Below are 25,302 nucleotides of genomic sequence, written 5' to 3' on the forward strand. Positions count from 1 at the left end.
GGATCCCATTTATAACTTTCAGAAAAGCCCTCTTATAGCTCAAGTAAGCAATTGGATCGGTATTGAATTCATGGACTTTGACTTGAAATGAAATCTTTTAGCTCTACCTTGGATAGTAAATGTCAACAGTTTAAAATGGCATGATTCTGATCTTTAAATGTGCTCTACTGCTGAATGGTGCAAGTAGAAATACAGAAAAATATAAAGTATTTGCTATCTTGAGAAATATGTGCTATCACTATTTGATTTTTTTTAAGATACAAAGATCTATAATTGTAAGATCTGATTTTATTCATTATAACTTGGAGAGTCTCAACCTTTTAATTATATGTTAAAATGAAACTATATCAGTTTCATTTCTGTTTTTTGAGTTTTTGTTTTTCTTTGATATATTTTGTTGATCTAAAAATATCCATAGAGATGTTCTTTCAGTTTAAGGTTATTTTTCTAGTACTTGAAGTCCCTGGGGCAAGGTATTGACTATAGTCTGCACATGAAAAAAAATAACAATGTGTATTTTACTTGGTGTCATCACTGGCATTTAGCATTGCTATATCCTAATAAATTTCAATGTTTTCCTATTGTGTTATGCTGGACTCTCTATCCTACCTTACCTATTTGATTCCAAATTTACTTTATGGTATTAGGTTTTCATTTAAAAGTTTGCATACATTTTGGGAAAGTGTTCTCTTGAAGATGTTTTGTATCTATATGGTCATTAATACTTCTTGAATTAACATTAAAGTCATTAGCATACTTTCTCTAATAGTCACCTACTTGAATCTTAGCAAATTGGAATTACAGATTCTATTTTGAGAATAGTTGGGCATGGGATTCTATTTCTTATCTAATGTTAGGGCATTGAGGTTAGAAGTTACATTTTCTATTTGTATTAGTTGGCTTTCAACCAATGATAAAAATACCTGAGACAATCACCTGACTTTGGCTCATAGATTTGGAGGCTTTAGTCCTTTGTTGGTTGGTACCATTGTTTTGGGCCTGTAGTGAGTCAGCACATTATGGCAGGAGCACCTTGGAGCAGTACTGTTCACCTTGTGACTAGCAAGCAGAAGAGAAGGAGGAGGGGGCCGAGGTCCCACAATCCCTTTCCAGGGCACACCCGCAATGACTTAAGACCTTCTACTAGGCCTCACCTTCCAAAGGTTCCTACCACCTCTTAATAGCGTCACCCTAGGGGTTAATCCTTTAAAACAGATCTTTTTGGAAGATGTATTTTTTTGTCTTTATAATATATATATACAGTTATAAAAATAATGTAAAATTCTTAACAAATTTTTGTAATATAGGGAAAAGATGAGAAAAAGGAATAAATACCCCAGAGTTCCATGAAGGTCATCATATTAGCAGTTGAATTTTGAGGAATTGGACTTAACATAATTTTATAAGAATTTTCATCTCTAATATATTGTTACTACTCCATCAATGAATATTATAGTTCACTTGATTCTATCAGAACATTTTTTTATTCTATTAATACTAATTAATGCTGTGTGGTATACTTTTGTGCAGACCATTTCTATATTTAAGAACTTTACACAGTTCTACCTTTGAATTCCCAGAGGTAGATTTAGAAGTTCAAAGGATATAGTTTATTTAATATTACTTTGCAGGGAACACATCCAAGTTTCCTTATACTACACTTGGCTTTTTCTCTTTGAGGCATCACATGAGAAGTTGGGAAGCAATGGAAAAACAGAGATAGTGGAAACAGAGAAAGTGATCGTAAGAATCGTTTCAGAGTTTTACTACTCAGTTTCTTGTTTGCTAACCGAAAAATATTTGGCTGGAGGGTAGACATATTAAACTAACCTGCCTTACATTGATCCTGATGGCAAGGACAATACCAACACTTCTGAGATTTTACTGAGACAAGTTAAATTAAAGGTACTTGAGTGTTTATTGTATACCTTGTGGGTCAAACAGGCACATAGATCTTCAAAGTAGGTGGATGTTAGTGTGGGTCCCCACTTATTTTGAAAGTAGGCTTTAATTTTCTTGGGCTGATTATGATTGCTTCAAACCCCACAGAAAACAACTGAGGAGGGAGTTTCAGGTGCAGGTTACAGTTTGGGGAGGTCTCGAGTCACCCTGCATTCCCACTGTGCAAACCTGGAATCATGACTGCTTTTTGTCTTCTTCCTTCTGTTTCACTTTTTCCTCACAGAATTATGCTGTGGGTTTGGTTAATTCTTGAGTTCCATAAATCATATTAGTGAAAAGACAATTTCTCATGTGGGGTGTGTGTGTGTGTGTGTGTGTATGTGTGTGTGTGTGTGTGTGTGTGTGTGTGTGAGAGAGAGAGAGAGAGAGAGAGAGAGAGAGAGAGAGAGAGAGAGAGGAACTTTTAAGTTTCTTGGATTTGTGGAACTATGCATACGTATTCACCAAACCTCTTCTGTAACAAGCTGAAGTTCTAGGTCATCAGAGATACACTATAGCTACATGCTAGAAGCTGACCCTAGTAGTGTACTTAGTTCCCTGGACTGATGCTTTTTCACTGACTTGAGTGTCTGAGCATTTCCCTTTCTTTCTAAATCATTTCTGCATTAGAATATTTTCAAATATTTTAACCTGTCTTTTTGTTGTTTTTCTCCAGAACAAATATTTTTGGTGTTTTTGTGGGAGAATAGGAGTTCTTTTTAGTATGGCTGAAAACACAATACACAGTCCATTCTCTACATACAACCAAGGTGATCTTTTAAGATATAAATCAGATCATGTCAGCCTTCTGCTTAAAACCTTCCATAGCTTTGTATTGTGGTTACATTAAAAGCAAATCTCTTTATTTCCTACAAATGTCCATGTGATCTGAGTTGCTTAGCACTTTGCTGTTGCTGAGGCTGGCTTTGAACTTGAGATCCTCCTTCCTCAGCCTCCTGAGCCACTGGGATTAAAGGTGTGCACCATGATGCCCAGCCATTATTGAACTTTTATTGATAAGGGGAACTGGGACATAAATAGGTGGGAAGGATGCTTAATTACCACTCAGAAAAGGAATGCTTATTAAGAACTCAAATCAAAATTATGGAATATGAGAATGTTTGTCTCCTTTACTTCAGACCCTATTTTGTAGATATAAAAACGGAGCCCCTGGGATTCTAGGAGCAGCTTAGATTGCACAATTAGTGGCAGAGCTTGGGCCAGGAGATATATATCCTGATTCCTGCCTAGTGAGTGTTGCTTAATGTCCCCCATGAGTTAGAGCTACTGCCCAGTGGATAGGGCAGAGCTGTGAATATTCATTCGGGTGGCAATTTGCTATGGATTGAAAACCAGCGGAAATAGACTGAACAAATTTTCTTGTCATTTTTACAAGAGGTGGTAAATAATGGTAATTTGGGATATTAGGGAACAGCATATGAATACTTTTTCTAAAATTCTGCAAGATGAATATAGAAAGAAAATTGAGGCTATCCTTTCTGCCTATTGCTTTCTGAATGTCAACAGATTTCTTCCTTCAGTTGGTGTTAGGATGTCATAAGCGGAACCCATATCATCTCACCTACTCTGAACTCTCAGAGCCACTCAGTACCAGGGAGGACATGCTGGATGATTTTCCCTTAGGAAGGGCAGTGAGAATAAGACAAATACAAGAAGTGACTCATCATTACCACAATACTGTGTGAAAGAGGAAACATTCTAGCAAATCAAAATCCATCATAAAACACACCGTGTTTTGCCTGAACATCCTTCATTTTTTTGTTCCTGTAAGATTTTACAGACCAGAAGATGATGAAAAGTGGAAGAAAACAATACTCATAAATTTAAAGTCTTAACTGATCTGTTAGCTTTTTTTTTTTTTACTCAGTGAATATAAATTTGATTTGTTAAAGGAAAATAAGAGGTTATGGATAGATTTCAAAAGTACTTCAGTGACTTTGTTATTTAAATGGAAATTTGGATTATTCTTGGAAACAATTTGGAACATGTCTCAAGCATTCGATCATATTTACTCCCTGATCCAATAATTGCAGTTTTAGAAATGTAATTCTATATCTTAGAATTATAACCTAAGGAAAATCTGAAATTCAATGCTTTTTGTTAACAGTACTCTTTCAGAAATACTGCTCAAAACTTAAAAATCTGAATATCATCTAATATTTATATAGAAGCACAAGTTAATTAGTGGCAGGTTCATTTGCTGTAGTTTAATGCAACTATTTAAAATTTTTACATATTTAAAATTAATTAAATAATGAAAAGGCTTAAGGTTAATTTTTGAAAAAAGTAGGGCCACAAACTACACTTAATATAATCTCAATTTTGTAAAAAAAATAACATAAAATAAAAGGAATTTATAAAAAGACCGTAAGGAAACAAAAAAGTTAAGTATTAGTAAAGGTTATCTTTGAGATTTCCATGATCATTGCTATTTTTTCTTTAAACTCATATATATATATACATATATATATATATATATATATATATATATATGTACATATATATATGTATATAAATGTATATATATTTTAAAATATGCCTATACCAGTTTAGTAATAAGAAAATCAATGGAATTTATTTTAAATCAGCAAGTTAATACAGTGAAAGAACTATGTAAAAATTTGGTGGGAATCATGTCAATCTACAGAAGATTACACATCAACGCACACAATTTTTTTTTAACTTGCATAAACAGCTCCCCTTTTATAGGAAATCTTTGGATGGAGCTTAATATCAACTAAACTTCAGTAGATGCCCTTGTGGGTGCTTCAGCGATTTGTCTCTGATGTACTATGTATCCCTTGTGTTGCTTTCTTTTAAGACTGAGGTAGCTGGTGAATATTGAAGCAACTCTTGCATGAAGTTCTTTGATTCATTTGGATAGTTCATGGTACTGAGTGTAGGAACATTGTCTGTCTAGTGAGCACTTAGTAGGAATCAGAAGGACTTATGGATTCTTCAGTGTAGTCTCACAAATACCTTTACCCAATACGCTATGGATACAACCTTCAGCTTTATAAGAGACTGGTACTTAGTTAAGGAAGTTCATGATCTATGTATTCACTTTGTAACATTAAATTTAAGTTGCCTGGGAAAAGTCAAGAACCCGAACTAATGAATGCAGAGTTTTATTGTTACTGGTATAAGTATGAACTTAGATTCCCCCAGCAAAGCTCACAGTCCAGAGAAGACCTTTGGTCATGTCTTTTAAAGAAAAACTGGCAACAAGATAATAGGTGTATGAGGATTCATTGTTCGTGAAGTAGGGGGTATCTAGAAGTCCCTTGATGTTTCTAACCTTTATGTTTTTATGTCATCTCATTAAGAAGAGAAAATATAAGGCAGTGTCCAAGAATATGGTTCAAAATTATTGGGCCCAAATTTGACAGTTTATTGCTTTGTAATCTTGGATAAACCACCTCTCAATTTTTTTCATCTGTAAAATGAGAATGTTAATAGTCCAAAAGAAGAAACATAAATCATCTTAAGTATTTGAATCAAAGGGATTTAATTCATTATGCAGGTAGGAAGAGCTGAGAAGCCTAATGGGGTCACTGCAAAAAAAGCCAACTATCAGTAATAGCAAGACACATCTACTAATCCTAATTTGGAGGAACAATATATTGGAGACAAAGTTACTGTGATCCAGGGGCTAAGGTCACTTAGAGGAAGCCATAATTAGCATGGAATTGGAGGAGGCATAGGAGAGATCCATTTGTTTTTGAGATTCTGCTCAAGGTGCAAAGAATGGAGAGAAGCTTTGGCTTTTCCAGTCTCCCATCTCCTGTCTTGTAGCCAGACACAGCCAAAAGCTGGCTGAGAGGGGAACAGAAAGGGGAAAGGTGATGAATGGGCCTGAGACAGGCAACAGCCCCAACCAGTCCCCAGAGTTTTATGAGGATGCATGTGGAATTATGTCTAGAGGATTTAGTGCAGTGCCTGGTAAATAGGCGTGAAGTGTAAATTATTGTCATTGTGGTTGTTGTGTCGTCATCATCATCAGTGCCATTTGCAGAGTAGCAACGTCTCTTTGTGAGTATACTTCACACATTGGGTGCCAGGACACAGCAGTATGCCCCCTTATCTGCAGGGAATGCATTTCAAGACCATCAGTGATTGCTTGAAACAGCTCATAGTGTCAAACTCCATATATACTATTTTTTTTCTCTCTCTCTATATATATACCTATGACAGAATTTAATTTATAAATTAGGCACAGTAAGAGATTAACAACAACCACTAAAAATGAAGCAGAACATTTATAAAATATACTGGAAAGAAAGTCATGTGAATGTGTTCTCTCTTTCTTTCAAAATATTGTACTGTCCTATACTTGCCCTTCTTATGACAATAGGAGATGATATGGTGCCTGCTCAATAAGCTAAAATTAGGCAAATGGTATAGGCATCATGATGTATTGTTCACCTCAGGTAATTGAAGCTGTGGAAAGCAAAATCATGGACATGGGATGACTACTTTATTGGTGATAGTAACCTCTTGTTTTCTGGGCTCTACTATGTTCCATGTGAGTCATTTTATCTTTCCAGTGTTTGACTAGGGTGTTTCCATCTGCCCTGTGCCAAATAGAGTAGAAGACTTTAGTTTACTGATGATTAGATGTGAGCCATGACAAGTTCCAAAGAATCCATGCCATTTGGAGAGCATGATTAACATTTACAACCCTATGGAATGAGACCCTTGCACGTTACCTTGAGAATGAATGATTTAAAAATTAACAATTTCCTCATATATTCTAGTTGACTTAGGCTTGTGGTTAGCTGGGTCCTACAAAGCCCAAAGAGTACGTATTCAATCTGTCTTAGGTTGTTTGCCATAGCTTGACATTACAATTAGCTAATCTAAGAGAATGGGCAGCTTGACAAGATGCCTTAACAGACCCACCAGGAAGGACATAAGCAAAGACAGAAAATTAAAATCCTGTCCAGAGAAGCCCAACTCTCAAGGCTTTACCAAAACGACCTCCTGAATTGCTTACTTTTTGAGAGCAAACGGTTTATTGAAGTACTCTGTTAAGTCCTGAGAATTTCTTTCCTGAGACATTTTTATCAGTATGAAAAATAGTAGTTTTTCTAAGTTTTAAAGTAGTATTAGTTTTTTGTTATATTGGCTTTCCAATTACATTCATTCTCAGGGAGAACATTTATTGACCTCAAGGAATTAAGGATTTTCTGCTTTTCTCTAATGCTGTGTCTTCATGTCTAAGACAAGGTCTCAAGTAAGCAATAATAAAAGATAATAGCAGATAGGCTTTTGGAGTGTTTTCTCCAGGTCAGTTGTTGCTTCCAGCATTTTTTATTCCTTTTTTTCATTCAAAGTGAACAAATCTGGGACTTAGGAAAAAACCTCAGACAAGGGCCTCATTTTAAAGTGTAAGAAACTGAGACTCAGAGGCTGTTAATCTTCTCTAAGGTCACATAACTATGCTGCCAGACTCAGAGCTCACACTCTTATCCACTATACAGTAATGATAATATTTTATTGTGGCTGCTAAATAATAAAGCATAGAGAAGGATAGAAGAACATGCAAAAGTGTATGAATACCTCATAATTGTAGATTACTAAATGTCAAAGCATGAAGTGATTTTAAAGGGCATTTAGTTCAGCCTTCCATTTTATAGCTGAGAAAATGACATCTAGGAAAAGAAGTGAATCTTGATTATGAAGGAGACTACCCTCCAAGTAACAAGTCTCACTTATTTTCTCTGCTTTCCATGAAGAAGTCCCATGTCATTCACAAGCACTTTAGATCTTTACTTGTTTCAAGGAAGAAAACATCTTTTATTTGTTGAAAATGCATTGCTTACATTGGTTTTGTGTCTTAGAATAAGAAAAACTGGCACCTAAGGAGAGAAGCTGGACCTGTAGGATTCATGGTGGGCCGCTTGTTACTCTTCCTTGTCCTTAAATTCATGGTGATCAGACATTGGTGGAGTAAAAGGCTGTTGGGTCTGTGTTTGATTGACAAATTAACTTCAGGGTACCATATTTACTGTGTTTTCAAGCTGATGCATAGTTCTGAGTTTTTGTACATCCTGATCTGGTTCTTTCAGGTTAGTTTCGGCCTGGCTTTTGCAAATGATTCACAAATGGTACTCTTTTAAAGGCAAAGCAATAACTACACAATTGCCTGTGTTTGGTGAATGCTTGGTGCAGGGATTCTTAGTTTTAAGTATTAACAAGATAATGTGAATTGAAGGCACTGAGTGTGTCTTTTGAGTCTTTAAATGGCCTTGGTTTTTTGTTCTTCTAAGAATTTTTCAGGAGTTTTGACCCTGTGTTTGAGTAAAACACCTGGGGAATGGTGGCGGGTTACTCATAGCAGTGAGCAGAGGGTGGAAGGAAAGAAGTATGTGTGAGAAGCTCAAGCCAGAGAGAATCACTATGACCATAAGTCCTCCTTGCTCTTCCAGCTCCACCTCAGCGTGAACTGATCACTGTGACCTGCTCTCAGGCTCTGCATAAAGACTCCTGTTAATCCACTATGATCTCTTCTGGGAGAGGGGGTAACCACAGTCAGTGTGGCATGGATGGGAGTCAGGAGAAGAGCAGGAAAGGGACAGGGCCAGAGACAGGAGGCCTGGATGCCTGCTGGGTGGGCTTACTACATGCCCCCAGGTTGGTCACTTGACTATTTGAAATCCAGTTTACTCTCCTGTAATGGGATAGGGGCTCAGTGTCATTTGTGGCTCCACAGTTTTGTATGATGTTTTGTATTGTTTGAAGCATAAGCATGACTTCAACAGGAAAAACAAACAAACATCATTTCCCATTCAGAGCAGTAACAGATATTGCTTTGGCGCACTAGATGCTCACTCATAATGAAAGGGGAGTTGACTTCCCTTGGCTTTCGAGTCTGACTTCTTTCAGTCAGCACTATTCTTTTTGGTGTACTTATGAAAATAAGACTGTTCTCTAGAAAATACTTTGACATTTATTTCCTAACTAGGTGGTTACAGAAGTGCAGAATAAAAACTTATTAAAGTTTAACACTAGAAAAATATTCTTTCTTCTTTCTATTACATATAGAACAAAGACTGATAATGATATCGCTTTCTGAGGTTCAATGTCCTTGAAAATCCTTATTACTAATATTGTTTGTCATCCTCATTGAATCATAACTCTGCTCTGTACTTTGTAACTTTTCATTATCCCTCCCTCTTACCTGGAATTTTCATAAAGCTCCACTTAAATAGCCACCTTAATCTAAAATCTTTATTTGGTCAAAATCTAGACTTGACAGCAAATGGGTCTTTGAGACTCATGTCTGGTTCAAAATGATGTAACAACTTCATGAAGGGGCATAGCAGGGCCAGTTCTGTCCTACTGTTCTTCACTGACCCCACCAGGGAAGAGGTCATTTGGAGTTTCTGGTGAGGTGGGGTGACTGAAGTGTCACCCCATGCCAGTCATGGCTGAAAGGGGAACCGTTGTACCAGGATAACATCAAGGCCTGAGATAAAATTCCCCTTTACAATCCTTAAATATTTCTGTGTTCAATTGGGGACAGACAAGACTCTCCAATTCACTAATGTAATTCTTTTTTTTTTTTTCTGAGCCAAGTGAAATACATTATTTCTTTTCCCAAGATTAGAAGAAAAAGTAATAGAATGCTCTGCAGGTCCTTTTATTTCTTTGTCAAAGGCTTGATAATTCACAGGCACTTTCTTTTGTTTACTTTATGTAATGTCAAAAAAGGCTGTGTAATCAGGGATTCCCTGAACATCACACTGTGGGCCTGAATCCTTGTTTTTCTTTCTTCAGAGAGCTTGCTGGCAGCTGCAGCCATGCTCCATGCCAGTTCTGAGGCAGCTCCAAAGCCACACGCACATTGATACAATCTTCAGTGGTTTTGGCTGATTTATAATCTGCCTTACTGAGGTTTGGTGCATGGCAGTAGCCTTTAGGGCAGGAATCTTCTGTGATCTGAAATTAAAAGGTCTGATTTGATGGAGATTTGATCCTGCCAAATGAAAACGGCACATTTCCAACTGTACGTGGTGAGTTGCCTCAGAGCATAGATGTGCAGTAGGCAGGCGTCTGTGGAAGGCACTGTGCTGAGTACAGGGGGAATAAAAAGACACATGGCCACCGTGAAATACCTACCTTCAAAACACCTTCCCAGTTGGAAGAACGAATATCACTCAGTCTAAAGTGTGACAAATTGTAAACGTGGTAGTATGAGACCTAAAGAGTGGTGAAGAGATTTTCTTTCCAGTGTGGGTGATCAGGGTTAGAAAGAGCAGATGTGCCAAGATGACAGAGGTCCTGGGTATGAACTAGCTAGGAAGATTAGGTGTAGATTCAACCTTCTCTCCTATTTGGGGCAGTTCCCTGTGCAGTATAATCTTGGAGGCAGCTGCTCTTCAAGTTCAGGGCTTCCTATTTCTATGGCCTTCTCTGCACTCTGGCGGCCCCCCGAGGTTGGCTGTGCTCACGTTACTCATTCTGGGATTTGGTATCTGGAGCAAGTGGGTCAAGACCCACGAAGCTGTTAGAATACACTCTGGGTGTCATGATGATGTCCATTGGTTTTCAGTGTTGGCAGCAGCAGAGTCCTAGTTGTAAATCTTGCTATGGGATGGTAGTTGTGATTCTTGCTCTGAAGTATCCTGAATGCCCTGAGTGGTTGCCCATTTTCTGTGCTTGGAGCTGCAGACTCCAACTGAGTCTGTGAGCCACTGTGTCCTTCCAACAGAGCTGGCCTTTTCTGTTCCCACTAACCAGAACTTATCTCTGTTATACAAGCCAGAATTCTGACAGCACCTAAATGACAAGAGCTTCCATCATTTGTATAGCCCACCTGCTCAGCTAATCTTTTGCTTCTTTTCCCTGGCTACTCAATGTCCTTTATCTACTTAATATAACTCCCTACTTCAAAGGCTGAATGAACGCAAGCATTTTGAACTTTGTTTGAGTTACTAAAGAGACTTTAATGCTTGCTCTTTCTCTGTTTAGTGAATCTTGTATTTACCTGTTATACATTAAAAAAAATCCATGTCTATTTGTCCACTAACCATTGAGAGACTGTCATTTGTAGGAACTCTCTTTTCACCTATGTATCTTCAGACCTAGTTAATATTATACACTTCTTGCATGAATGAATAAACCTATTTGCAGAGAGGGATGTAATGTTGGAATTATAGGTTTTAGGAGAATTAGAAAAAAAAATAAAAGAGAAAGAAATAGCTACTGTGGAGCATTTACTTTGATGATGCCAAAAGAGGAATTACATGATATCTGGAACATGTAAGATCTATCTGATATTGAGTAGTATATATTCACTGACTAATTTTAGAAGTTGTATTTATTTAGGTGGTAATGACTTATAATTAAATCTACCCCTTTTTAATTATAGAGTCCTATAAGTTACAGCAGATGCATGCAATCATAAAATACCACCACAATTAAGATAAAATCTCTTTAGCCAGGCATGGTGGTGCACACCTGTAATCCCAGTGGCTTGGGAGGCTAAAGCAGGAGGATTGTGAGTTCAAAGCCAGTCTCAGCAACAGTGAGGCCCTAAGCAACTCAGTGAAACCCTGTCTCTAAATTAAATACAAAATAGGGCTGGGGATATGGCTCAGTGCTTGAGTGCCCTTGAGTTCAATCCCTGGTACCAAAAAAATTAATCATCATCATCATCATCTCTTCATACCCCTTTGCAGTCAACATAACCTTAGCTCCTAGAAGCCATTCATCTAATGATTTATATTTTAAGCAGTTAGCATTTTTCCACAACTTTCTAGAACAATGTTTTATTTATCTGGAAAGAGGAAAAGATTGGATGGTAGATTTTTGCCTAGGAAAAGAGTTGCCAGAATTAAAACAATACATACTTATACTACAAGTCATTCATCATTTTTATGGAATTCAATTTAACTGGGAATCCTGTGCTTTGTCTGGCCACCCTCCCTTGGATGGATGTTATCAGTGTGGGAACTGTCATAATTGCGGTTAAGTATGAAACTGACAGACAGGAAATGAAGAGAAGGATTATGCAAGAAGAGGTCATGGATCATCTGTAGTGTCATTTCACCATTAAGACACTTTGGGACAAAGTGAAAGACAATGAGGAATGGAGGTCTTTATATGAAATAAGAAATTTACTTGCTTCTATGTGAATATTCAAGGCTGCTTTGGAGCCCAAGGTTCTTGGTGTTTCAGTTTGTAAAATAATGTAAGATTCTATCAATACATCTTGCTGCCAAGCTGCGTTGTGGAGGAGTACAACTCAGGAAGCCATTAGCCACTCTGCAACAGGAGAAAAGCACTCTCAGAAAATGCTACTGTATATGCTAGAATTCCACCCTTAAGAAAATGAACCTTTCCTGGTGATCAAAATGAGTTCAGGGCTTTCTATTTCTATGGCCATGCAGCAAAAACACATTTATTAGTAAAATACTGTCCACATTCAAGTTGGTAGTAATTAAAAGGACCAGCCTCAATTTTATCTTTACATTATTAGAATAGAGAGCCTGCTAAGCAAAGCCAGATAGAAGCTTTCAAGCAGGTTCTTACTCAACATAAAAGAATAAACTTTTAAAAAGGCTTTTGGTAAGTCCATTGTTTATGCTACAGAGGAACCTTACCTTTCTGTTTTAAAATATGACAGGACTGTTACTTGGAAACAGGGCATGTTTGGTCTGAGTAGTGGTCCCTCACATCTGTGCTTCTTCTGTCCTTTCCTTGCTCTGTAAAGTCTCCTATCCTGGGTGCATATCCAGCCCCAGAGCTCTGGTGCCTCAGCGCCCATGTGGCCAAGCTGGTTGATGCTAAAGGGATCATTGTTTCAGATGATTTGATGTGTTAATGTCATCAGTTAATGATTTATAAATACTTTTGAGTATTAACAAAAATTCCCTTCCTGACCATATGGTAGCCAGGCCTTCTCTGAGTCCTCTTCTTAACCAGACTTCAACTTGGCCTATAAAAACAGTAGATTCTGAACATGAATGAATCTCCCTATCACACATTAAAAGACCAGCACAGTTTCTAGCAGTTCAAGAATGCATCCCTAGGATGGCCCAACCCCACTTAATAAATTTACCTAAGAAAACCCAGGGCTGCCAGGAGAAATCACTATTTGTTCAGCTGGTACCTGAGGATAGGCTCCTGATCACCCTTTCTTAGATCACTTACTATAAAGAGCTGATAAAGGTGAATATTTTCTCTGCAACCTCTGAGATATATATATATGTATCTCCTGAAACTCAGAGTATCTTTCCTAAGAAATTGACAGCCATCATTTTAATCTTCAAGGGGAGAAGGCCACTGTGGGCAGATAGACTCTGAACTGCCGTAATTGCCAGCTCATGGACAGCCATCATCACACGGCCTTATCATAGCTGAGCTGACCAACCCTTTATGATGTTTCATTCCCCCAACTCTATTGGCACCTCACTCTCTCAGGCTCCCTTTAAATCGCCCAGTCACACCTGCACAAACTGAAGTTCAATTAATTTCACCCTTGGCCCCGATCCCTATTGCAGTAGTCCATTACTGACTAGATCTGCCCTTACCACTTTAACTGGTGTCTGGCTTTGTCTTTGACAGCATGAAGAAGATGAAAATTGCAAGGAGCATGGAAAGGAGATGATTTGGGGTAGGCATCTTTTATTTCTCACATCACATTGAATAGGGGTGTCTGTCTGTCTGCTCTCTTCATGCTCCCAGAGCAGGTCTTGGTCTGCCTTTCTCTAGAAGGCTTGGAGTAGAAGGTCATTGTGTCCAATTGTTTTCAACCTTTTGACTTTTAAAAATTATGTGGAATGCCTAACATAAAACAGACAAAAGCCAAACATCTCTAACATGAACAGGGTTAGGGAATCTAGATTTCAATTATTCTCTTCTTTCCCTTTATGCTTATTTGGAAATCTCAGAATCACCTGGAACAAAAGCAGGAAGGATCTCTTGTTTGTAAGAGAACCAAGTTCCTTCCTTTCAGAGCTCTCATACCCCATTAGCCCAACTGGCTCAGCATTTTTCTAGGTAGTGGTTTGAATACGCTACAGAGGAACCTTACCTTTCTGTTTTAAAGCAAGCATAGCAGGACATTTACTTGGAAACAGGGCATGTTTGGTCTGAGTGGTGGCCCCTCACTTCTGTGCTTCTTCTGTCTTTTCCTTGCTCCTACCATGGGTGCATCTCCAGCCCAGAGCCCTACCTCAGCGCCCATACTTATCCTAAATAGGAAATATGCCATGGGATGGAGATCAAGAACGCAGCAAATGGGTATCTAGAGGATGTATCTTGAATGGTAAAACAGGTAGGAATACATTCAGAGCAGGAGATGAATCAGAAATCTTGTTGCTTATAGAAGTTACCCTCTGGCTACTGGAATCCCTATGGTGAACTAAAGTCTACAAGGTGATTTATAATAATTATTCTACTCCCACCTTCCACAATCCAACAAGTTAATGTTATCAAATTTGAAGATAATAATTATTGGGAGCCAGGCTAGGATTCATTGTTATCAGATCAAAGTACTTACCAATAAGGCATTATTAATCAATTGAAACTAAATGTAAACTATCAGAATATATCTTTTCATAATAGATACAGGACGTTTTACATAACCAAGTACTCAAGAAGACAAAATTGGGAAGACATTCAGGCAACAGAGAAATTCAGAGTGATATTGACATTGTATCATACTTCAGGAAGAAAGAGAACATGGGCAAATTCATATGAACTTAGTTTGTTTTCTGTTGCTATAACAGAAGACCAGAGACCAGGAAGTTTATAAAGAAAAGTTTATTTAGGTCACTGTGCTGGGAGTTGGGAAGGACAAGGGCAGAGTGGAAGCATCTGGTAGGGCCTTCATACTGCATCACAACATGATAGAAGGTGAAAGAACAAGTGAGCATGTGTATTGGAGAAGACACAGGGGGAGGACTCACTTTTATAACAATCTGTTCTCATGATAACAAACTCTCCTTGATAATGACATTGATCCAATTGAGTTTCTATCCTATGACACAGTTGCCTCTCAGAAGACCTGTTTCTGACACTGCTTGCATTGGGGATCAAGTTTCCAACACATAAACTTGGGGAGCACATCCAAATCACAATACACTGGGAAGGGGGTGACTGAATCTCCTATGGTACAAAGGCCGTGTGTTGGTTGATATGAGTGTGAGTCAGCGAGTCAGTATTCAGCCCTGTGAATAGGACCAAAGTGGACCCTGGAGGTGTAATGCTCTTTAAAATGTAAAAACCAAGAGGAAATCTTATCTGGCCTTGATACTGATCCATTCTGTATGTCCATATGTTCTCTCCTTTTCCTTCTCTCCCGCTCTGTCCTAAATGATCAGATTCACCTGAACAATTCCCATCATATCATGCTCTTACTCACTTCACTTTCTGTCATGGACTTGCTCTGCATGTTCTCCTCTGTCTGCAACAGGGATTCTTTACCCAGAGGGTGAATAGAATTCAGGACATCAATGAAACTGGAGGAGAGAAAATTGTATTGCTATTATTGTTAATGTCTAACTGAAATTCAGTTTTTTTCTCCAATCCTCACTGCAGATGAAAAAACCACAGGAGTATTAGAAGTTTCTGCTTCTGTCACCAATAGTAATCACACTGTTTTTTTTGTGACATTATAGTTACAGACATATCTATATGTCATTTATGCTTACCACTTTGGAAATTATGATAGCTTGTATTTCCAGCTATGAGGTCTTATTGTTTACTTTGTGAATGACTAAGCATATATATTACTAATTCACAAATTTGTTTTAAAAATATTTTAAATATATAATCATTCTGTATAGGGCAATATTAAGTTTCTAAAAATCCATGGCTGGAAAAAATAACACAATAAGTACCACAGGAATCGTGGGAAAATGGAGTTGGGGGCATAGTGCTCAAAAACTTTGTCAGTTATACACTCTAAAAAGACAAGAATTTGGGCTGAGGTTGTAGCTCAGTGTTAGAGTGCTTGCCTAGCATGTGTGAAGCACTGGGTTCGATCCTCAGCACTACATGTAAATAAATAAAATAAAGGTCCATTGACCATTAAAATATATTTAGAAAAAAGACAAGAATTTAATAAAGATGGTAGCACAGGTAGACAAAGTTATATATTAAATGGTTAAGAAATATATACATACTACAGTAAATATGGTACCTCATGTTAGGAAAAGACCTGAAGCTTGTTGGAAATGGTTCATATTTCTGCATTCTTATCCATAGGGATTATTTGCCATCAGATGGAAAGGTCACCAGCAGGTGTAGTTGGCTACAGTTCACAGTGCATCTGGTAGAGAAGGTAGAAGTTGGAAGTATGATTGCACATTATGTGTATTCCTATGTGGCTGGTTCACAGGGTGCCCTCGTTTTCATTCACCTAGTGTTTCTAGTAATGGAATGTTGCATGAACAAACATGAAGTCCATGTTCAGTCCAAATTGTTTTCAAATATATCAATTGCATTGGAGCAAACTCATGTTTTCAAAGCAGGCATTATATCAGAAATGACTGTAATTGGTTTCCTCTGTAATCCAATGCATTTTATTTCATATATTTTTAAGGGTTGAGAGAAGACTGCAGGCTTACAAAGAGTCCACTGCATAGAAGGTCAGGACCGTGACTCAGGACTTTCCCCACCCCTACTCAATCATCAGCTCCCCTGAAGGCCCTGTCACTAGCACCACTCCCCACAGGCACATCTCCCACCTTACTGTCTGTGGCACTTGTTTGACTGGCTCATTTCAGAACTTAATTGCAGTCTGTTTTGTATTGTTATTCATTGTTTTTATGTTTTTTCCATCCATAGCTATATCTGAACCTTCTTTAAGAATAGAGACCACGCTCTTTCTGTTCTTTTCATTCCTGTTAGTGTGTTTCAGTTTCCTTTTAGTCTTATAGAATAAATTACCAAAATAATATTATTTGCTCAGGAAAAAAGTAAAGGAAATAGCAAGTGTAATAATTAGTTAAGTACTGTCCTTTGTTAATGAGACCTTTCTAGAGTCAGGGCAGAGCATCCTCAACTTCAAAGTGCCCAGGAGAAGAGCACACAGGTGAAAGAGCAGCATTGGTTGTGGTAAGAATGTATAGGACTCCTGGCTGGAGTTACAACTGCTTGGAAAGGCTCCTGGGAGAGATGGAGGGATTCTCTTTCCCTGAAAGTCCTTTTTATCTAAAATAGTCTCTCCTTTTTAAAAACTTACTTTTTTTTTTTTACTGGTGCATTATAATTATATATAATAGAGGGATTCATTATGCCATGTTTGTATAAGCACATAAAATAATTTGATCAGCTCTCTCTGGTGTGTTGAAAATGTTGCCATCTTTAAAGGGAGCACAGAGTCCATGCTGCTGATGCTTTAGATTTTTAAATAATGCTTTGCTCAGGCCACTAGAAAGTCAACCTTGACTTAAGAGTTAGAATCCATATTCACAACCTTTGGAGCTTCCATGAGGGCTTGTTCAGCATCCTTATGTTGGAGATAAGGTTCAAAGCTAAACTTGGGGAGAGAACACTGTGGCAGAAGCCTCTTCCAGACCCACTGTGCCCATTTTGAACTGAGGTGTTTTCTGTCCACAGCCATATGCAGTGTGAATGGGCCACAGATTGTACATCGAGTGAGTGGGCGAAATAATGTTTGTTGGGGAGCGATGACAGTTTTATGGCATTAGTCCTCAGAGCCCCAGGTGCACTTATTCATCTTTCATATATTTTAAACTTTTAGCCTTGGGGATGTTTTAGCAGGTTAGTATCTGTATTTTAAAGATGAGCCCCAGAGTGAATCAGAGGGGAGAGCGAGTCATACCTGAACTGGAGTTGAGATGAGTGGGCTGTTGGTGAGAGCTCAGTATAATGAAGAAACCCTGAGAAGGTCATCCTTTCCTTTTGACCATGCAGCTCACTGCCCTGACCTGATAGCCAAACTTCTTTGGGGCAGGTCACACTAAGCTTTGCACAAGCTTCTAGAATAGCAGGGCTCTAGAGCCGGATTACCATGACACAGAACATGGGTTATAATTTCTGAGCTCAGTGTCTGCTACCCCTTGACTTGTGTTAGGCATTTTTACCTTTCTCTGATGAAATTCTGACTCTCTCATGAATCACAAATCTTAACAGCGTGAGGGCTCTTTTGTTTAAATGACTCAGAATTGCATCTATATATGGCCACCGATTTGACTGTTTAATATTTTTGTTGTTGTTAATCTGAATGAATATGTTTTGGACAATTATGTGGACTATGGCTATAAAGATAGCTAATATCTTTATTAGCCTTTGGATGATGTCAATTTTTTCTTGTATTTTTACAAAGTGTTTCTTGGCCTTAAGCTTAGATTTTTAGAACTTTTCCTACCTCAGACATTGTCATTATACAAAATATGCTTAAAAGTTGCTGAAATGTTTATTTTAAATTTGCACACTAACAGCAAGCATAACAAATATAGTTTAGGTAAGATTTCATTTTTTTTTTTTTGTATCCAAAGACTGGTGTCAATGTACAGATCAATAAGCAAGGACCTCAATGCCGTATACTTGTTAGAGATTCAGAGTGAGTTTTGAAGCAGGAAAAAGAAGGAACATGAGTAGCATTCGTATAGCTATTAAGTAGCTCTTGGAGTAAGCTATTCCTAGAGCTATTAAGTAGCTTCTGGAGGAAGACTGCTATGCAGACACAGCAGGTGAAATGGTTTAGTGGAAAGACTATTCCTTTAAAAAGTCTTGTACTCACCGGGCTCAGTGGTGCACACTGGAATCTCAGTGGCCTGGGAGGCCGAGGCAGGAGGCTTAGGAGTTCAAAGCCGTAGTGAAATGCAATAAATATTTCCTAAGTCACTGTGACAGTAGAACAAACTATTATTTCATCTTTATTATTAATGGGACATAAAATATAATTATAGTCCAGTGAGAGATTCCACATCAAGTGTGCTGATGGGAACATTGCACTCTAGAGCCATTATGCTAAGTGTGTGGATCTTATGATGGCTGTGCAGCTAATCAGGCCAGTACAGGAGATTCCTGCATATTTTCTGGCTAGCAAGGACTCAGATGTCCCAGAAATTACCATATATACTGTTATACCATATAAATGGTTATACCATATATACTGTCATCCAAAGTATGTTTTTGCCTTATGGCATACATTTTGATTTTCTAAAGAGTTGTCAGAATGCCTGCCTGCATGGGTCACCTGGCATGGTCTGTCTGTTGCCATGGTCCCATTCTCAGATTTCCAGGGTTGTTAGTCCTCCTGTAGGGGCTGCCCATGCTGCCCACTTCTGTGCTCTCCTGTGGCTTGTCTTTCCTCGTACTCCTTCCCACTTCTCTGGGATGCCAAGACCATTCTTTACAGTTGGCAGAAAGCCCTGGATCCCTTCCCTGACTCCTGCTATAGACTTTTATGTTACCATTTGCATACTTAATTGCTTGGCTTTATTTGTCTATATTCTTTGCTCGATTGTGGCCCTATTTGAGGACAGAGGCTTTGTGTCTCTTGCTTACCATTGCATTACCACATCTAACACAGTGCCTGGCATAGAGATGGTACTTCATAAATGTTTGAATTGAATTAAATAAATATAATGAATTGCCATTATAACTGCATCATTAATACCCTTTTCAGAGCAGTTCAAGCATTAAAGTATCAGACCAAGATTTATTTCATGGAAAATGTATATTCTCCTCTCGATAGCTTAATTTTATCTACCTGCTTGGAGATTCACCAGGAGTGTGGTTACTGCATATCCTCCCTAGAGTGACATGCACCTGTGGGGCTCTATTTTTTCCTTGGAGAGTCTGCAGAATGGACTCTTCTCAGAGTGACAGAAACCTCATCAAACCCTAGGAAAGTCTACTTTCCCCTGGACTATTTACTTATCTAGGTAGTACCAACAACACCCCTATTGTGACCTCTTAGTCATTGTCAGAAAGGGGCTGAACTATCCAAGTCTACTAGAATAGGGTGACAGACCCTGCCTGGTGAACTTTTTGTTAAAACCAGTCTTCTGAACCCTAATGCCCTAAGCAGGATTAAACTTTTGTGCAAGAGGGTTGGTGACTGTTACCTGAGGCAGAGAAGGGACTGACTCCATCATCATTATCATGATTGCCATTATCATAATTACCATCATTTAAATCTTTCTCATCCTTTTAAAAGCCGTATAAACTGCAATATTAGATTTAATAGAATTACAGAAAAATACAGAAATCATTGTTCACTGTGATGAATTGTCATATAGTGAACGTAACCACACAACTTCCCTTCAGATAGAGAGATTGAACGTTATCAGCCCCCTAGTTATCCCCCTCTGACCTCCTTCCACTTACTACCTCCAAATAATTTTTGAACTCGGTATAAATGGAATCATTCAGTGTGTATTCTTTTTTGACTTTCAACATTGTGTTTGTGATAGGTATCCATAGTATTTCTTATTCTATAAAGAGCAGAAAGTCCTGGTTCACCACTCTAAAATATTCTATTGCATTTGACATAGGACAGTTTACGTATGCATTATACTGTTGATGGACATTTAAGGTGTTTTCAGTTTGGAACTTCTATAAATAATGCCATTACCATAGTCATTGTAGATCTTTTTGGCTTACATGTGTACATTTCTGCTAGGCATGTCACAGGAGTGAAATAGATGGGACATAGGTATACATGTATTCAGATTTAGTAGGGAAGTGGCAAAATATGCCACTTTTGGTATAAGGGTTATTTTGAGCTTAAGGTACTTGGATAACAGCAGATGTAAGAAGGGCATTCTAATTTCTCCTTTTTTTTTTTTTTTCTTCTTCCCTGACAAGAGATAAAACTGATGAGGAAAATGCCTTCTTTGTACCAGGACAAAGGAAACATTCTTTGATGGAGAGTCCTGGCTAAGAGAATACTGTGTAAACAGACCTTATTAAAATAATTCTTATCTTATCCCCATATAATTTAATTACTTTTCCACAATTGCCTCTCTTTGTTCAAGCTAATATGAAAGCATTTTCTTTGTGCCTTTGTTGCCTTGTGAGGACTCCCATGTCATATAGAACTTATATGCTTTTCTCCTGTTAATCTATTCAATATCAATTTAGTTGCCAGGCTCAGCCAGGATTGTAGCACATAGACATAAATATTTACCTCCCCCAGGTAAATATTTATCAAATAATTATCTATTGAAAATATTTTTCTATGGTGTGGGATTTTTCAAGCAGATGATAAAGAAGTCATCAGTCTCATGGAGACAGAAAGCTTCTAGAAAAGTAGGAAAGAAAGGCTGGTGGCTTTTACTGTACCCACCCTCTGTGAAAAGATACAGTTGTTTGGCCTATGTGATATGGTTTAATGTCAGTGCAATCTAAGCTCAGACAGTTTTAGAAATGAACCAAGCTGTAACCATCAGGAGTGCAGTATAACTGGTGGTAAAATAGTAGAATATCTGTTAATGCTGAGAAATAACCAATGATTTCTGAATGGGTTCAATATGTTGGTGAGCAAACAGCTCTGCATGGGCAAGACTTCTTGTTTAAGAGAATCACAGTAACAAATATTAGTACTAAATGGGGTGAACAGGAAACACTATGTTCATGAAGCTTTTTTTTTTTAGTGAAGGGAATTACATGATTGGACATTTATTATTTAATTTTTTAAATTTTCTGATAATCTAGGCGTGCAACTTTCTGAATTTTGCTGATCAGAGTTTAGGAAAAACTAATGGCAAAAGTTAAGTTCCTGAATTAAAGGTTTCAATACTATCCCTGATTGGAGGCAAGTCTCTACTGTTGTCTATATTTATACTTTCAAAAGAGAGCCAGAGGCAACGATCATATTGCTTAAATTAAAGTAGTGACAACATCAAGTACTGGCAAGGGCAGAGGCAGATGGGATCGCTCATCCATGCATAGTGGGAAAGTCAAATGTGCAGTCACTCTGGAAAGCAGTTTGGCCATTTCTTAAAAAACAACAACAACAAAAAAAACAAAACAAAACAAAAAAAAAAACAAGACACGTAGCTACCAACCTATGCAGCAAACACACTCCTGGGCATTTATACCAGAGAGATGAAGACCTCCATGTTCACTTAAAAACCTATGCAAGGTGTTTTAGCAATCTTATTCTTAATAGCCTACAACTGGAAACAGTAGGTGAATGGTTAAACCAGCTGTGTTCCATTCACACCATGGACTACCACTCAGCAATGAAAAGGAACAAACTATTGGTATACATGACAACCTGAGTGACTCTCTGGAGAATTAGAATGAGTGAAAAAAGTTAACCCCTGAATCATAATCATGTGCTGTATAATTCAATTATATAAAATTGATGAGATGATGCAAGCTTGCAATGGAAAGCAAATTAGTGTAGAAGTATAGTTGTCAGGGATTCAGAAGAGTGAAAACTAGGTGGGAGATAGGTGTGGCTGTTTGAAGGGGAATGTGGGACATCTTTGTGGGTTGGAATTGTTTGGTACCCTGACTGTATCAATATCAATATCCTGGTTGTAATATCATTGCCATTGGGGAAAACTGAGTAAAGGATATTCTGGACATTCCTATATTATTTCTTAAAACTGTTTGTGACTCTTCAATTATCCCAAGATTTTAAAAATTATAGAAAACGAGCCAGAGAAAGTTCTGTATAGTTTCTTTTAGTTCAGTTCTCCTTTTATAGTTATCCCTTCTTTTCTTAACTTTTACAGGTTGTTATCAAGGGAAAGCCACTGTACCTTGACTTCCACTAAAAGACATCACAAGTCATCTATCAAAAGTTCTGACTCATGTATCAAAAGTTCTGGCAGGGCGTGGAGCTGCACACCTGTAATCCCAGCGGCTTGGGAGGCTGAGGCAGGAGGATCATGAGTTCAAAGCCAGCCTCAGCAACTAAGCGAGGCACTTAGCAACTCAGTGATACAATAAAAAGCAAGGGCTGGGGATGTGTCTCAGTGGTTAAGCCCCTTGGGTTTAATCCGCACTATCCTCCCACCAAAAAAAGTTTTGGTATTCTTCATTAAGAATTTGAAGGGCCTACATACAGAGAGACCTGTAAATCTTGGATTTAAAAAAATCAATGTATCTGAACTATAGCTAAATTAATATGAGGATGGCTAAGTTTACTTTCTATCTTATAATTTTCTTATGGCTCCAAAGAACCTGTCTCTTAAGAATTTTGTCCATTGTTTCATTCTTGTTTGACTTAGGTAACTTGGGAATTAGCTTAGGGAACAGTAGAGATGTAACAAATCTTAGTGGGAATGAAAGAATTGGAACTTTTTATTTGTTTTTAAGGCTTAGAAGATAATATTCATCTCCTAGTTCTGACTCCCCAAATGAAATTATTTTAATGGTGATATAATTATTATATCCTGGGGAGTCTTACCATATTCTCTCAGTTGTTTTTCTCCTTCTATGTCATTATACATGGAATCTTTTGACATATGAATTACCTCTCTGTGGGTTTTCTTGTCCAAGCAAGACCTTTTAAGATATCATTTCCTAGGTGCTATATAATTAAATATACTTTGTTTTCTTCTGTTTTGTGTGCCTTATGTCAACCTTCCAGTTGGCCTCAAGTTCAGTGTTGTCTTTGAGGGTTCTTGCTATTGCCAGCTCCTTGGAGACATTTTTAACTTCACTTTAAAGCTGACAGTGTTGAGAGGTGGCCTGGCATCAGAATGTCTCTTTTAAGAGCAGGCATGAAAATCAATGTCCTATGTTATTTTGCTGTAAGGTATTTTTGAAGAAGGCACGAGACAAAAAATTTCCATTAACTATTGACAGGTATGTTGGATGAGCCAGGTGGGACACGTTTTGTGACATTTTATTTTAAATACTCTCACAGCTGCATGGAGGAAGATCAACTTATAAAGGAGACGTAAGAATCTCACCTAAGATATGACAGAAAGCAGTGGAGTCTTGGAAACAAAGGGGAGATAACGTTTTGATAAAGATAGAATGGCCGGGCTGGGGATATGGCTCAAGCAGTAGCGCGCTCGCCTGGCATGTATGCAGCCCGGGTTCAATCCTCAGCATCACATACAAACAAAGATGTTGTGTCCGCCGAAAACTGAAAAATAAATATTGAAAAAAATTCTCTCTCTCTCTTTAAAAAAAAAAAAGATAGAATGGCCAAAAAGTTCTCTGGAGCTATTGACATGGTAGTTGTTGACCTTAGCAAGAGCTATTTTATGATGAAAACAGAGATTAGAGCAGACTGAAGAGTCAGTGAAGGCTGGTAAATTTGGATAAGGTGAGAATATACCAGTCTGATGAGAAAAGAAAAACAGAAAATGAAGCATTTGCAAAAGTTTTTTGTTTTGTTTTTATGTTAGATGGGAGAAACTTGAGTATGCTTAAAAGTCAAAGGTATGGGCTGGGGCTGGAGTTAGTGGTAGGATGCTTACCTGGCATGTGTGAGGCACTGAGTTCGATCCTCAGCACCACATAAAAATAAAATAAAGGTATCCTGTCCGTCTACAATTTTAAAAAGTCAGTGATATGACCAGAGTTGTATACTTCTTTAGAAATATTTGTAATTAGGAGACTTGAGTAGGCACTTAAGTTGCATAGACAGTTTTACCCTTCCTCTGTTTTGTTTACAATCAGAAAGAAAATTATTTTATGGACCCACAAACAGCAAAATGGTTAATAAGTTACACAAAAGAGAATGTGTAAAGAAACAGTAACATAATTTGATAATATAATTATCAAAATATAAAATAAAAATCAGTTCATATATCCCTAAAAAAAGGTCAATGGTAAAGCTTTAGTTGATAGGAAGCTGACAGCTATTGAGAGAAAAAATAAATAATGATGGTTTTGGCTCATGAGAAGAGTTGGAGGGAAGGATTTGCAAAGATGCTTATGTTTGTGTGCTTGTTATGAGGCAAATGAGGAAGTTCCCCCCCTAAGGAGTTCTGTTTTCCTTGGCTGAGAGTGAGGGGACAGGTGAGGAATTAAAGGTGGGAAGAATCCTGAGAAAGTTTGAAATGTTATTGTCATGTCAATATGCCTGGTAGGGAGTGGGTTAGCTTGAGGAAAGAAACAGAACTGTTGGTTGCGTTTCCTTGGGAAACTGGGAATATACATTTTCTTATGCTGTTGCATAAGCAATCCATGGTATATCCATGTGTTGTAAAAAAACAAAACAAAAACCCAAGTTAGCATCATCTGTATAAACAAAAGTAAATTATTTGAGAGAGATGGGATAGATTAAAAAAAAAAAAGGTTGATTCTACCCCCCTACACACACACACATATTATTTGAGGCTAGAAAAAATATTTTAATTTACAAAATATGTAAGTTCTTTTTGAAAAAAATCTGTATGTTTATGTGTTTAGTATGAGAACTAACTAAAGGAGATA

The sequence above is a fragment of the Marmota flaviventris genome, chromosome 5 (genome assembly GCF_047511675.1).
Source record: "Marmota flaviventris isolate mMarFla1 chromosome 5, mMarFla1.hap1, whole genome shotgun sequence".
NCBI lineage: Eukaryota > Metazoa > Chordata > Mammalia > Rodentia > Sciuridae > Marmota > Marmota flaviventris.